Raw genomic sequence first — 15222 nt, 5'->3', positions numbered from 1 at the left:
CTAACATGAGACTTAGGACAAGAATATGTAAACAAAAGACCAGAGCTAACATTTAGAGTTAGAAGTTGGAAGTCTTAAATTTGAGTTCTCTTTCTACACTTTCTAAATTTAATAATTATATCAAATTTAACTCTGTTATTATTGAAGTAATGTTGAGAAAATGCTGCACTTAAAATTCATGTTCTACAGGTAGAAATGAGATTAAAATTTGATCTAACCAAATTCTTTACTATGTAAATAAATAAATTAAAAAAAAACTGGCTAGTCAAATTGTCAAAATTATGGCATCAGTATAGGACCAATATTTCTTCTCATGTACCATAATTTAATATTCTTCATGCTACTGTATTAAAACCTTTCTCAGAAAACAGATTTGGTAGTGCACTTATAATCAAAACACTTGGCAAGCTGAGGAATGATAATTGCCAGTCAGAGGCTAGCCTAGGTCTCATGGTTAGATCCTGTTTCAATACCACTGCTCACACACTCTCCCATGGAGGTATGTCAAAGGATGAAATGTGCTCAGCAGCACCAGCATTAGGTCATTGTTATATTGCATATTTAATGCCAAGTTTCACATGCAAATATCAATTTATGTTACACAGCCTTGGTTTTGGGTTTTTGTTTTATGAAGGAGAGCTTATGTTTCTTTTAATTTTTACCTTCTACCTACTTCTCTGTTGCTCATCATTCTGTACTGAAAGGCAATGGGTGTTTGATTGCCTATAGAAAGGAGTTGTGTCTTTTTCTACTTCCTGTGTAGATTAGATTTAAGTATGATCTCCTGAGTAAATTGGAAGCATGGGAAACTTGGGGGAGGGTTGAGGGAGAAGGGAGAGGCAGGGAAGGAAGCAGAGAAAAATGTAGAGTTCAATAACAATCAATAAAAAAAGAAAAGAGTTTTTTTCTACTCAATATATTTAATTTTCTGGTTAATTACGTTATCAAAATAGATAGCAAAGAAACAATGTTAAACAGAGCCTCTCTTTCCTTTGCAGCACTGCTTTATCATTCACACTACTCACTGGATGATGCTGCTGAGATAATAATGGGAACTGCAAAACCTTTTCAGATCAAACAAGTCACACATTACTACTAATGGATGAAAGCACTTTGCAGATACTTATTTATCATTGCAGTCTCAAATATACAAGAAAAAAATTACTCACTCATTTAATTAACCGTCAAGTATTAAGGTATCTATCATTTTTGTATGGAACTGCACTCATTTCAAATAAGATGAGCTTTCTTCAGTACTGTGAAGGGGTCATCATGTGAAAAAAAATTGCAAAATGCTAGTAAGTTACCATTTGAACAAACAGTGCCTACAACAGCAGGTAAAATTTAAAATATTGGAAGTTAATAATCTCATATTAGCAACTGAAAACCATGTCCCACTCTTAACTCCTGTGACTACAGCCTTCCTCTTGAGTCTCTGCTATCATGGGGGTATTGACCATTCATGACAAAAAAAAAAGAGAGAGAAAAAGCAAAAATCCATTCTGTAGTGCACAGCAGGACAGGCAGCAATAACAAGTGAATGAGAGAATCATTTCTGGAAAGTGTGGTTTTCCTAATCCATCACACCATCACAGCCATTTTGAAAACATTAAGTGGCAATGAAATCATGCATTATGGTGTCTTTCTGTATGCTTCCCTTTATGTCATCCATTTCCACCTCCCATGAAGCAGTCTGAAAACCAGCTTTGTAGGTGGTGTAATTTCACACACCCCAGAGATTCTATAAAATAAGATATATTATATATATATTACAATATTATACATATATATATATATATATTACAATAATCTTAGCTGCTACAAGCAAAAAGTTTTAGAACATGGATTTTAAAATAAAATATAAAAATCATACATTGTTATTACTGGCTATCTGATAAAAGAAATTATAATGAATTCTCTAGAAGAAAGTAAATATTGTAAGACTTAAATTCTATATCCTCAGGTGGGTGATATGCTCAATGGTAGAGTACCTGCCTAGCATGTGTGAGACCTGGATTAAATCTCTAGTACTGTCATCATCATTAAGACAAGGGGAAGGAGAAGAACAGAAGATGGGCAAGTGAGGAGAAGGAAGACTAAGTGTTTCACTTGCTTTTATTCTTCAGGAATCAGTATAACACAGTGTCATTTGGAGTCTTGTTATTGTTTCTTTCCTTTAGCAGAACAGTAGAACTTGACTTTTCTTCAGTTCCATGGCCTATTTAGTCTCATGCTCTTGGGACTCAAGCTGCATATACCACATGGAATGGGTTTTAAATCCAATCAAATAGAGGTTGGTTGTTCCTAAAACTTTGATTCTCCTGTTGCACCAGTGGATCTTGCAAAGAGATCAGCACTAGATATGAAAGGCCTTGTATCTGGGTTGGTATTGACCTTTTTCCTTCAGTGGCATGTAGAGAACCTTCCAGTGTCAGTAGGGATGAAGTCTCCAGATAGGCACCAGCCCAAATGTAAGCACTATCTTCAGAATTAGGGTCTTACCATCAGCTTATAATGAGCAACCAATATCCTTGGAAATAGCTTGGGCTGTTTGGGGGCTTCTATAGGAGTTCCCTTGGCCAACAACTCAATTAGATGCAACCCATTCCCAGAGGCTTCATTTGGTACTCAGAGATGTCTAGTTGGTGACCTGTCTCCCACATTATTTGGTGACTCCATTTATATTTCTTTTATATATGTACACATTTAAAGAAGATTCTTCTGCATTTAGTTGTCATATGACCCCCTTGAATGGTCATTAGTATTAGCTGTCCATCTCTGTATTGTTTCCATCTTTCTTCCCTCTATATTTAGTCTTCCAATTTCAGCTGCTCCCTGCATCCTTCCATAACTATATACTCTATTTTCTCTTCTTCTAGAGATTCTTTCCTTTCCCAAATCCCTCACCCTATACCTAACCTCTGTGGTTATAACAATTGTAGCCTGTTTATTGAAGATTTAACAGCTAACACCACATATAATCAAATAAACATCATATTGACCTTTTAGGGTTTGGATTGCTTTACTCAGAATTATTTTTTCTGGCACTTACTTGTGAATTTCACAATTTCATTTTTTAAACAACAAAAAAGCTAATTGACAGTCTATTGTATAAATGTACCACTTTTTTATCCATTTATCTTTTGGTTGACATATAGATGGTTTCAAATTTCTGGCCATTATAAATTGAAATGGATAAGAAAAAAAGAAATTTCTATAGCAAGATCTCAATTTCTTTAAATCACTAATAAAATGAGTTCCTGAAAAAGACCAAAAACTGGAAGCACATAATGGGCCAGACACTAAAGCCTTCTCAGAGTCCTACCTTGTTGAACACACAGATAAAAATAGCTCTAGTTTAACTTGGCTATTTGAACTTACTGAGTTCATGTCCAGATTCGAACACTTATGCCTAACCCTTAGGAAAATTATTTCACTTTTCTGGTTCCCTGACTTTCTTTCTAAAATTTGTTTAATAGTAATACAATTTAATTATATTCTTGTGAACAACTTATCCCAAATGAGGCAATTAGAATTAGCACCTTGAATTCTAGAATTGTTCAGTCAAGATATGCTTTTATAATGGCTTTGAGGTATTATATATTTAAAATCATTTATTGATTCACACCAGGATACTTGCCTACTTTCTAGGGCTTCACATTCTCTCCGAGCTATCAGAAGGCCAGTTGCCATACTATGAGGACACATAATTCACTTTAGATTGTCCTTGTGGTGAATCATGGACTCTTTCTACTAAAAGCCAGCAAGGAATCCAGGCAGGGCTGGCTGCTAAGATCACATGTGTGAGCTTAGAAGTATGATGGAGGTGGGTCATCTGTCTATTTGTTGCTTTCCTTGGTTAATTAATAAAGAAACTGCTTGGCTTTTGATAGGACAGCAGCTTAGATAGGCGGAGTAAACAGAACAGAATGCTGGGAGGAAGAAGGCAATGAGACAGTCACAATAGCTCTCCTCTTCAAGACGGATGCAGGTTAAGATACTTCCGATAAGCCACCACCTCATGGTCCTACACAGATTATTAGATATTGGTTAATCAAGATGTGAGAGTTAGCCAGTAAGAGGCAAGAGCTAATGGGTCAAGCAGGGTTTAAAAGAATACAATTTGTGTGTTGTTATTTCCAGTGATAAGCTAGCCATGCAGGAGCCAGGTGGTGGGAAGCCACCCACAGCTCCAGTACTACAGAGTGGCTGCCCAACGTGGTAACAAACTCCACATAAAACCTGAGAGAGCTTAAGTTTAAACAGAGAAAAAAACAGAGTTAAACACAGATTTTTGCTGTTTGTTGGTGGCATGTTGTAGAGAGATTTCCTGTTTCAGCAATAGCGGCAGAAAAAAAAACCATGTCATTTTAAAGCGCAGCTTTCTGGGGTTGTGCCTCCAGTGCAAACTCTGGCTTTAAAGCATTTCAATGGCTTTTATGGGACTGTATGTTTGTGTACCTGCTCAGGATAGGGAGGAAAGTAGCTGAGACCTTGCCCTTGGCTCAGCTCTTCCTGCCTGGGTAGACAGCAGAATCAGACATAGGCAGGCGGGAGAGCATGGTGGATTTCTGACTCTATACAGAGAGATGTTTTCAGACTGCGCAGTGCTCTGCATGCCAGATTTGGCTGTAACTTGGATGAAAAGTTTCTGTGCTGCATGCTCAGTCCCAGAATTAAACTGCTGAATGCAGCTCCAATGTGGACTTGCTGTGTGCCTGGAACTGTGCACAGCTTAGGGGCACCAAATGGCTCTTAGGCAGGAGCAGCTGCTCCATGCTGAACTGTGTTGATCTCAGTCAGAAACTATCATAATTACCATAATAACAGCACAGTTAAGGTTTAGACTGGGCAGGAAACAGGCGGTACCGTATTACCCCTATGTGGTGCAAGTGAAAGTTTTTAAAAAGCACTTAGCATTTTAAGAATGCTCCTGGACAGTAAAGAATTACAGATTCACAATAGAACAGATTCAGACATAAAAGACCTCGATGGGTCACAATGTTGGACGAGTGTATGTAGGCTTGGGAAAGAGAAGAAAAAGAATATAAAAAATAAAGTTAATGTTAAAAAAAGGGTAAAGTCTTTAAAGAGACAGAGGACAGATAGATATAGATAAAAATGAATAAAGAAAAACAAGACACTTTAAAATGAAAAATTCACAAAAAGTCTGGATTCTGTGTATTATTGTGATTTTTTTTAAACTTTTGACTGTAAAGGAGCTAAGTACAGAAAGACATTTCATTACATGGGCTGACAAGATAAACCAGAATGGATATCATAAGGGTATGACTTCAAAATTAGGATTTAAGGATATGATGCTTTGGAAAAGAGTTTCTTCTTTTGTTTACACAGAGGATGAGACCCTGTGGATTGCTTTTATCCCAATATGGTATGATATACCACGCCCTCCTGAAAGGTTGCTGTACACACCCTCAAAAAACTACTTCACTCAACTGCTGACTGAGATAAACCTGACACACAGGTTATACCAAAAAAACACCTAAATAACAGTGCCCCCATTCAGCAGAAAGCAGTTAAGAGAGAAAAAACTGCACCTATGTTCCCAAATATTGTTTATAAATGTTCTTTTACATTTAAAGGGGGATATGATATATAGATATGAATAATTTGCATTGGTATGCATTTTAAAGTCAATTTTGTTATATGTATATGTATTTCTGATCTTGATTAAGGTATTGTGATTGTGTAGTTCATTTCAAAATATAATGTTTAATTAGGAAATATAGGTTGTGAATGGATAATCAACAATAATAGTCAAGCTTGTAGTCATGTCAGTTAGATTTTCTAGATATGCATAGATATATTTCAGATAGACATTATTCATATCTTTCAAAGACTACAGAATATGGCATTTAATGTTTTAATAACTTAAGGTTTTTCATGACAATGAGACACGTCTGCTCCTGGCAGCATCAATCTACTTGAAGAGGAACATGGGCATCGAAGAGGCTCCTTATGGAGTTTGATAGCCATTTGGGCAAGAAACTGCTCTTTCCTGGACTGTTGCATAAACCGAACACAGAGAACCCACAGAGAGAGGACTGCTGAACTTGCCTAAAGGTGAGATGATCTTTTGGGGTTCCTGATTCATGAAAGAGTGTGCGAGACATTCTGCAGGACAGCAGGAAGTGACTGAACTGTCTTTGAAATTTCCTACTTCATGAAAATGTCTGCTGGATACTATGGGCCTGTAGGCCAAAGATGGATGCCCCAATGGTACAAAAAAAACTTTGGATGACTGTCCAGACAGTGAGATGTCTTTGTCATTTCTAGAGTTTTGGACTTCTTGTTTGCTTAGGTAATATTATATCCTTCTGGAGTCTTTGATGGTTAAAGAATGGTTAGTTATATTTGTAGATATAGTTATAGTCATACTTAGTTATAATAAAAGATAAAATTGATCTAAATATTGTAACTGTAATTCTTGCTTGATAACTGTTTTGTTATGAGTAATTTTACTATGTTAAAGTTAAAGCCTTTCTTTTTTGTTTAAACAGAAAAAGGGAAAATGATGGAGGTGGGTCATCTGTCTATCTGTTGCTTTCATTGGTTAATTAATAAAGAAGCTGCTTGGTTTTTGATGGGACAGCAGCTTAGATAGGCAGAGTAGACAAAACTGAATGTTGGGAGGAAGAAGGCAGTGAGTCAGATGCTACAGCTCTCCTCTTCAAGATGGACACAGGTTAAGATCCTCCCTGGTAAGGCAACACCTCGTGGTGCTACTCAGATTATTAGAAATGGGTTAATCAAGATATGACAATTAGTCAAGAAGAGGCTAGAACTAATGGACCAAGCAGTGTTTAAAAGAATACAATTTGTATGTTCTTATTTCAGGTAAAGCTAGCCATGCGGGAACTGGGCAGGAATGCAGCCCACCGCTCCCACCACAACAGAAGTGCTTCAACCAGAGAGTCAAGACCTGTGATGAGTATATAGCCCCACCAGACAGTGTGAATACAATCCCTCTACTAGGTCCAAAGCCTCCATCAGAATAGAACTAGACTGAAGAATGAAGTTTCTTCCTTAACAGGAATGCTAATATTCCAAGAAAGATCACTAGATAGACACAGCCCTCTGTTCCTAGAGCTGTTCATGCAGTCATGGTACCCTGGGCCTTGCTGAAGAAGTCGAAAGAGAAGCACTTTTTGAAATGTCCCTAAGCCTAGGATTCTATGTTGTTTTCATTGATGTAGTCAAATTGTTCAATTGAAACTATGTTTTTCATGTAATATATTCTAATCGGAGTATCCCATGGTCAATTTTAAACATAATTAGATCCTAAGATAATAAGGAAATGGTTTTTATGTCCATCCAAAGTTTTGAAAACAATAGATGACATTTGTTTTAATGATTTGGTCAGTAAAATATCTGATATTAAAATTGTTGTTTTGTTTGGCTATATTTTACCTTACTGGTATTTTGTTTGCATACTATGACTTGCAGTTTTGTATTTTTATGGATTATGTGAGCATTTTTCCTACTTATTTTAGTTTTGCTTATTTTGATAATGATTTGCTTGTTTTCTTATTTACCTGCCTATTTTCTAATAAGAGACTGTAGGCATAAGGATGGATAAGAAGTGGGGTGAGAAGGATCTAGGACAAGATGAGGGTGAACAGAATATATTATATGAAGAAAATCTTTATTTTCAATAAAAAACTGTTGTTAGACTAGTTAAACAAGCATGTATGTATGTGTCTGATTTTAGAGTTTAATATGTTTATATAACTTTTAGATTGAATTCTTTGCTTTTGCTAGCTATTCTCATCTGTTATCTGACTTTAGACAGTTCTTTTTCATTCTGAAATCTATTTAAAATTCTAGGACAGTAGCTCTCCACCTTCTTATTACTGTGACCTTTTAATAGAGTTTCTCATCTTGTGGGAACCCCCAACCATAAATCTATTTTAGTTGTTACTTCACAAATGCTATTTTGCTACTGTTATCAATCATAATTGTAAATAACTCATATTTCTGATGTGTTGTTGGAGGCAGCTCATTGTTGGTGGAGACACTTCGCTTGTTTCCTGACTGCCCTGACCTGAAATAATCATTCAGAAACCATATTATATGCAATACTGTTTGGCCAATATTTTAAGCATATTTCTGGCTAACTATTATATCCTAAACTAACCCAACTCCATTAATCTGTGCATCACCATGAGGTTGTGGCCTACAGCAAAGTTTAGGCGGATTCCAGTGGAAGTGTCTGTTCCCTGTGGTGGCTCCATGACTTCTCCCTGACTCTGCCTTTTTTCTACCAGAATTCAGTTTAGTTTTTCTACCTAGCTCTATTGTGCTAAGCCACTGGCTAAAATAGCTTTAATCTTTAATCAATTAAAGCAAAACATAGACAGAACTTTCCACACCACTGACGGTCTTAGGTGACTCCTGTTAAAGGGTCATTTGTCTCCCTAAGGGGTCATGAGAACCATAGGCCTAAAATAACTACTAATGAGTGTGATTTCATCTTTTAAGAAAAATGTTCACTTGATTGTAGGAAGGAAAATCCACAAAAAAGGAGAATCAAATTACCCAAGATATATGAAATGGGAGAGAGAAAACAAAATAATGACATTACATGTTAACCAGGGCAGCAAGCCCTAACTTCACCAGGCACTTCCTGGGAACCTACAAGCCACTATGACCAGGGAGACAAGAAGGCTAACAGAGATCTTCACCTCTCAATCTGTTCCTTCAAATCCAAACCCCTAGTTTCAGGGTCAGCTCTTCAGAACATTGGCTGCAGCCTTTCCTCCCCTATCTTCAGGGGAACCCAACTCTCTCCTCATTGTGTGTGCAGTCAGGAAGATGAGAGATAAAGACTGATGCTTAGTTTGCTTTTCTTTTTATCCAGTCTGTGACTGTAACCCACCAATGGCTCTGCTCAATTCAAGTATAGAATTTTCTTCTGTAGCTAAGCCCTACTGGCAGCACACTCATAGACATACCCATAGTTGTTTTTTCATGGTGTTTCTAAATCTAATCAAGTTGACATTAAATCTTAACCATCTAAGGCTTTAATATCTTTCTTAAATCAATAGGCCCACCATCCAGAGCAAAAAACAAAAACTGAAGCATCAGATTTAAGAAAAGTTATAACTCATTTATAGAACACTTTCCCCCCATACAACTACAGAAAATAGCATCTTTTTGCATGTATGTGTGTAGTGTGTATACATGTGTTCTTGCATGAGTTTGGAAGTGCATGTATGTGGTTGTATGTGCATATATGTATTTGTGTATGTGAATGTAGAGACTAGACTTTGTCATTGGATGTTGTCTTAGTTGGGGTTTCTCTTGTTCTGTGGAGATATCATGACAATGACAACTTGTATGAAGTAAAACATATATTTAGGTGACTTAAATATAGTTCAGTCTATTATTATCATGGTGAGGAAGATGGAAGTGTGCAAGCAGACATGGTGGTGGAGAAGTAGCTGAGAGGCCTTCATCTTGCAGGCAACAAGAAGTGGCCTGTGATACTCAGAGTAGCTTGATATGAGACCTCAAAGCCCACACCCACAGTGGCACACTTCTTCGAAGAAGGTCATACCTGCTCCAACAAGGCCACACTTCTCAAGTGACCACTTTTTTTCAAACCACCACAGATGGCATGCTCTATTTTATTGACTGAGATGGGATTTCATGCTAAACTCATCAATTAGCTAGCCTAATCACCAGCCCCTGCCTCCTATAAAGCAGGATTACAGGCAGGCCACCATACCCACCTAGCTTTTATGTAGGTTTTGAAGATCCAAGCTATGGTTTTCATGGCAAGTTTTTTTTTAATCAAACGAACCATCTCTCCACCACTTATTTTCTTTTTGAGGCAGGGTCTTACTATTTTGCCCCATCAGGCCCTGAAATCATAATCCCCTATTTTAATTCTTTTAGTGATAAGATTAAAAGAACATGCCCTTATACTTAGGTACACATTCTTTTTTCTTTTAATAAATGGATAACACTGTTGTAAAATGGTAAAATAAAAAGAAACATCCACTAGAGTAAGCACCATTGAGATAATACCCAAATAAATATAATTAGAGTAAGTCAAAAGAGAAAGAGAATGCATGCAGAATGAAGAGGATGAAAGGAGATTTCTGAATGTAACAAAGGAGTTTTCCAAGTACTTCATAGCTAGAACCCAGAGACCCACAAATATGGCTGTTTTTGTTACAAAGTCTTTAGAGATATAGTAATTAAAATGGTCTGAGTTTATAGATTGTGGCTCAATCTATCATACAAGAAAAGGACATAAATAAAGGCATAAACAAAGAAGGATTGGGTGTGAAGACAGAGAGAAAGATGCTACCTACAAGGCAGGGAAAGAAGTCTAAAAAGAAACCAGCCCAGTGAACTCCAGACTCAAAAATTGTCAGGACATGCTTGAGCATTGTTTTTTTTGTTGTTGTTGTTGTTTATTTTTTACTTTTTAATATTTTTATGATTTTTTTTTAGAAATTCAGCTTATGACACATTACTATGGCAACACAGGAAACATTAAGAAGAAATCTGATACCTCTTAAAAAGGTGAGGGGAAGGTTCAGGACAGAGGACACAGTGAAGAATCACAGTGAGGAACTGAGAAGCTTTCAGGACTATGCATTATTGTCCACATTTACTGTTTGTGTCTCAGACCTCACAGCCTCAGTGGGTGATCACAAAGTGCTGAGGATGGGGTTACAGAGTCCCATCAGCTGCTTCTGAAACAGCTCAAGATTTGGAAGGGTCTTAGAGTTGAAGGGATTTAAATATGATTCTTTTGAAAAATAATTTTGTCAAATTAGGCATTAAAATGTCATTACTGCTTGAAGTATGAACTGTTTGAATGCTTCTGGCTACTTCTGTAGTTGAAGTACCTACAGAGTCAATACTCATAGGATTCATAGACAGTGTTCTTAGCCTCCCTTCTGTAGCAGTTGCTGTGGTTTTCAGGAGTTGCTGAATTCTTTAGGAAGGACTGGATTATAAGCAAGGAGGATGGATTCTACTGGGTCATGCTCTCCTGTAGCATCAGGAGAGTCAACAACAGGACAGTGTTGCCAGGAGTCAGGGTCAGACATCCTGAGATCTACCGAGTCTTCTCTGACTGAAGTCTATGCTGGTGAGAGAACCTATTTTTCTCTGAAGAGAAGAGACACATTGCTTCTGTCTGCACACAGTAATTTTGTTGGTGTGAGATAAGAACAATATTCATTATTTAGAAATAGAAATGAAATGGTTCAGGCAGTCATATGGGAGAGGCTGTTCATGGTGCATTTTCAGAAAGACTCAGGTAAACGTACTAGAAATAATCCTTTTCTTTTTCTGAAGCTTACACAGTGTCCACTTAGTCCTTAAAGGCCCCTTGAGGCCTTGGAGCCTCACTAGTTGGGATATAGACCAAAAAACAAGCCAGGAAAAATGTCTGTTCTACTACCACCTACACTGAAAAACCCTGAACAGAAGAGTGATGGCAACTGTTACAACATGACTTCTGATGTGACCAGGGGTTTAGCTTTTGTTTATATTAGAGCACAGTGCCATCTACTGGCTGGCAGGTCATGACCCCTCACCTAAGACCTATAAAAACTATGTGCCTTAGCACAGTCGCTTGACTTCTCTTGCCCTATTCTTTAAGACTGTGAACTCACCCAGGAGCAATGTCCATAAACTTGTATTTATCTGCTTTTAATGAGGTCTGATCTGGCCTTTGCATTGGCAGATACATATCAACTACCTTTGAAGATGAACTGTAATCTAGAGGTATAAGCCAATTAAACTCCTGCCCCAAGTTGCTTTTGGTCATGTTATCCTTGTAATGGCATATCATTTACATCTCTATTTCAAAATGTTAAAAACCTACTTGTCAAATGATGGAGGAAGGTCATTGGCTAATAAAGGAACTGCCCTGGCCCATTTTATTGGTTAGAGGATAGGTGGGAGGAGTAAACAGAACAGAACGCTGGGAGGAAGAGGAAGTGAGCTCAGAGACTCCACATCTCTCCTCTCGGGAGCAGACGCCTCAGAGAGAGACGCCATGCCCCGCTCCCGGGCAGACACACACCATGAAGCAAGCCGCCAGGTTAGACATGCTAAACCTTTCCCGGTAAGACCAGTTCTCACAGATTATTAGAGATGGGCTAAATTAATATGTGAGAATTAGCCTAGAGGAGAACGGGCCAAGCGGTGTTTAAAAGAATACAGTGTCCGTGTAATTATTTCGGGGCATAAGCTAGCCGGGCAGGCGGCTGGGGTGTTGGGGACGCAGCCCCGCCGCCGCCCTTACTACTTCAGTCAAATCTAGTGCCTCTGGGTTAATAAAATTACTAATTTTGCTTATTGTACTAGTTTCATTGTTGTTACTATGATAAAATATCCAGAAAAAAGCAACTTAGCAGTGAAAGGCTTTATTCTAGCTCTCTATTCCAAGTTACAATCCTTCACTGATGGAAAGTCAAGGTGGCAGGCATTTAAAACAGCTTGTCACATCACATCACAAGTGCAGAAGAGAGAGAATGAATGCACATCTGCACACTTGAATCTACTTTCTATATTCTTCTTATATATTCCAGGACACAAGCATGAGATGGTGAGACCCACACTGGGATGGATCTTTCCACATCAACTAATGTCATCAAGACAGTCTCCCACAGACAAGAGCACAGGACAACTTGATCTAGGAAATCCCTCCTTAAGACCCCCTTCAGAGGATTTTAAACTGCATCACATTTACAATGAAAACCATCTCATCTCACTTATTAGGCACACAAGCCATTTAGAGATCTTCATAAACTATTTTCTTTTTGTCCACATTCAAAGATAAAGTAGATGACCACTAAAAATTTTTCATAGCTTGACCCTGAGTCAAATTATCACATTTTTAATAGGGAGCTACCTTTGATGAAAACTGTCTTTTCCAGAGTGAAATATATGGCTGCAAATTTCTTCCAAACTCTAATTAGAGGTCATGGCATTTGTCAAAGTTCCAGCAGCACACATAGTCATTAGGACATGTACTTCTCATGTACCTATCTCCCTAGGATAATGGAAATCTCATCTTTAAAGAACATTTTTTTTTTGGAGGGGAGGAGCATGGGACTGTAGAGTCTTTTGTTGAAACTCACAGTTTTATGGACTTTTGGCCCCAAATGGGAAAAAAAAAGGCAAATTATAAACATTGGCAGTAAGATGTGACAATTGTCCCCCGAACTGAAGCTGAGTGGAGCATGGCAGGTCAGTGAGGGGTCCAAGTTTTGGAGGGCAGGAACCTCATCAGATATGGCTGAAATGGCAGATTCTCCAAGCCTCTAGAGCAGGCAAAGTCTCAGGTGAACTAATGCTAACACACAAGGATTGTGGGAGTTGAGTAATCCCAGGTACTGGTCCCAGCAAATCTCCCTCATGCTCAGTCTAAGTCCATTTAGCAGAAACTGGGCTCATCTGACCTGGCGGTCTTGGTAAGGGATGACAGTAGTGCCAGCAGAGGCCAGCGGTGATGCTTTGCACTGGCATCAGGGAACAGAGGGGGAAGCCAGAGGCCAGGGACAGCTGACCAGACACTAACTCCACTGCTACCGCCAGCATCTCCTACCCCAAGGGGGTGCCATTCCACAGCCCAGGGTATTCAACCTTCGGCCCTTTCTTAGGTCAGGCTAGGAAAAGCTTTGCTAGGAGAGGAGGAAGAGAAGACAGGCCACATCCCTTGGTATGCTCCATTCTTGTTGGGTAGGCTGGATCATAGCATCCGAGAGGCTGTCATGGTGACGAAGTCCGCAAAGCTGAGACGAATGTTGCCCTGTATGGTGGTGTCCTTTTCCCGGAAGGCCTCAGTCAACACCTGCATCTGGGTACACACCTTGATGAAGCAGTCAAGCTGCATGGTGGGAGTGGCAGAGTGCGTGAAGTAGCGAGACACCAGGAGCTGGTGAACTGAGGGCTCAGGTTGTAGCCCATCTGCGACAGCGCTTGCTGCAGCTCTACAGAGCTGATGGATCCAGAGCGGTCCCGGTCATACTGCTGGAAGAGGCTCTTCCACTGCGGGAGGAATTCCCGTAGGGCTGAGAAGCCGATGACATCAATGCGGCCAAATTTGGTCTTATCAAACATGTTTATCATCATGTATGTCTCATCATTGAACGAGGACCAGTTAGAGTTGACGAGGGCCTGCTTCAGCTCCTTGAGGGAGATACAGCCGCTGTGATTGGCATCCACTGACTGGAACCAGGAGTAGACCTCAGGATCCACATTGGGGGGAGGACACCATCCTGTCCATAATGTCCAGGCTGCTGAGCACCATAGGAACTTGGAGGTGGCTGACTGTAAAGGCTCCCTGGGGGTACACCACTATATGGTCCACTCGGAGTTCCAGAGGGGAGTCCCCCAGCACTGGGGTATCCATAGGGCCCTCCAGGGGCAGGACCTCCATAACCACCGCCAGGGGGAATCCACAGCCACACTGGCCCTCACCATGGGGAGGTCCAGGGTAGTAGCCACGTGGGAGTGCTCCAGGTGACTGTCCTGCTGCTTCAGGGCAACTCTGCCCGTACAGATAGCTGGCCATGGCGACTGTGACACCATACAGTTCATCTTTAAAGAACTTTAAATATACATAATGTCTTTGAGTTTTAACTATGCATTGTCGTTTTCCTAATATAAAAATCTCATTGAATATTTACTACACATAGTATACAATAAGCCCTCAGTAAGGTTGTATGCTTTTCAGTTCCTTCATTGATTTAACAGAGCAGCACTAACAAATTTCAAGACACATATTAAAGAAATTCAAAATAAAGAAGAATTTTAGTTCTTCCTCAGTCACAGAGGACTGTGATAAATATATTACTGACCCACAAATTGACACTGATAAAAATCAATGCTTTTCCCTATGTGTGTCATCTTTTGCATAACCTTTGTTTTTGACTACATATATTTTCTGGCTTAGCATTTGATCAGGCAATTATTTTTCTTATTGCTGAGGTTTTTTTTAACATACATTTTTTTTTATTCTTTGGGAATTTCACACAATGTGCCCTAAACCGACTCATTTCCCAGGATTCCATGTCTGCCCCTTACCTTTCTATTGTTCTCCTAAGGGAAAACTTAAAAAGAAACAAGAAAATTAAAACAATAAAAAGAAAAGGAAATAAAATATAAATAAGAATATTATTTAAAAACAAACAAAGCATATAAAAAACCTTCTTCACTCCTACTCTT

At 38.9% G+C, this 15222-nt stretch overlaps 1 pseudogene; it reads right to left on the bottom strand.

Moving 5' to 3' along the window:
• Positions 1-13744: 13744 nt before the first annotated feature.
• LOC121432287 lies at positions 13745-14569 on the bottom strand (annotated as a pseudogene).
• Between the last annotated feature and the right edge of the window lie 653 nt (positions 14570-15222).

This window comes from Microtus oregoni, unplaced genomic scaffold (assembly GCF_018167655.1).
Source record: "Microtus oregoni isolate MIOR12 unplaced genomic scaffold, Mior012 000034F_ref0000314, whole genome shotgun sequence".
Classification (NCBI taxonomy): Eukaryota; Metazoa; Chordata; class Mammalia; order Rodentia; family Cricetidae; genus Microtus; species Microtus oregoni.
The sequence above is the reverse complement of the archived record's forward strand: the minus strand, read 5'-3'. Positions and strand labels throughout refer to the sequence as shown.